Below are 1,161 nucleotides of genomic sequence, written 5' to 3'. Positions count from 1 at the left end.
ACAAAAAACTAAGGAGAACAGAGAGCAGCTCCTTCGAGATTTGTATTTGATCTTTGTTTTATGAGCTATGCAGAGAGGATGTTAGCCGGTAGAAGGGGGGACAGTCTAGGAATGTTACCAAGTAAAGGGAGCCTATCCTCTCACCCCAGCCAGAGGCCCCCGTCTGCCCCGCTCGGACCAACCTTGAGCTCGCCCGCCGGGGCTGAGGAACTTTCCGGGACTCGGTCTTGGGAGCAGCGAGCTGTGAGGAGGAGGGAGGCTGACAGGTTAGAGTCACACACAGGGCGCTGGAGTGACTCAGCCGGGCGGGGCCTCGCGGGAAATCCCCGCCCCGCTCTGCGGGGAGCAGGCTGGGTGTGTGTTGACCCCAAACCCCTCAAACGAAGGCATTTTGAGCACTTCTTGGAAGCATCTCTCTGCTGGAGGCATTTGCGAGGTGACTTTGGTGAAGAGATTTTGTCACTTTCTGTAATTCTTCGAAATGAGAGGAGGGATGAAACCGGCCTCAGAATAAGGGCCGGCCCTTGTGCAACGCGCTGCCTCCTCCCTCTAGTCCAGCGGTTCTCAACCTGTGGGTCGCGACCCCTGTGGGGGTCCAAGGGCCCTTTCACAGGGGTCGCCTAAGACCATCGGAAAACACATATATAATTACATATTGTTTTTGTGATTAATCACTATGCTTTAATTATGTTCAATTTGTAACCATGAAAATACATCCTGCATATCAGTTATTTACATGACGATTCATCACAGTAGCAACATTACAGTTATGAAGTTGCAACGAAAATAATTTTATGGTTGGAGGTCACCACAACATGAGGAACTGCATTAAAGGGTTGTGGCATTAGGAAGGTTGAGAACCACTGGGCTGGTCGCTGCGGTAGCTACAGTGCGTCCAGGCCCGGTAAGCGCGGGAGTGAGTGCTGTCTTCGAAAGGACCCCGGGAATGCACAGGACTCCCTATTTATTGGGACAACGTTACGCAAATGAGGGCATGGAGGCTCTGCCAGACAGTCAGCAGGGGGGAGAGCCCGGATTAGAACCCGGGACGCCCGGACTCCCTTTCACTGTGCTCCTTGCTGGGGTGGGGGGAGATGGGAAGAAGGAGGGAGAGGCCGAGGGAAAGGAGACGGAGGAGCCATAGAACTGAAATGCCAGGCT

The sequence above is a fragment of the Myotis davidii genome, unplaced genomic scaffold (genome assembly GCF_000327345.1).
Source record: "Myotis davidii unplaced genomic scaffold, ASM32734v1 scaffold299, whole genome shotgun sequence".
Lineage (NCBI taxonomy): Eukaryota > Metazoa > Chordata > Mammalia > Chiroptera > Vespertilionidae > Myotis > Myotis davidii.
The sequence above is the reverse complement of the archived record's forward strand: the minus strand, read 5'-3'. Positions refer to the sequence as shown.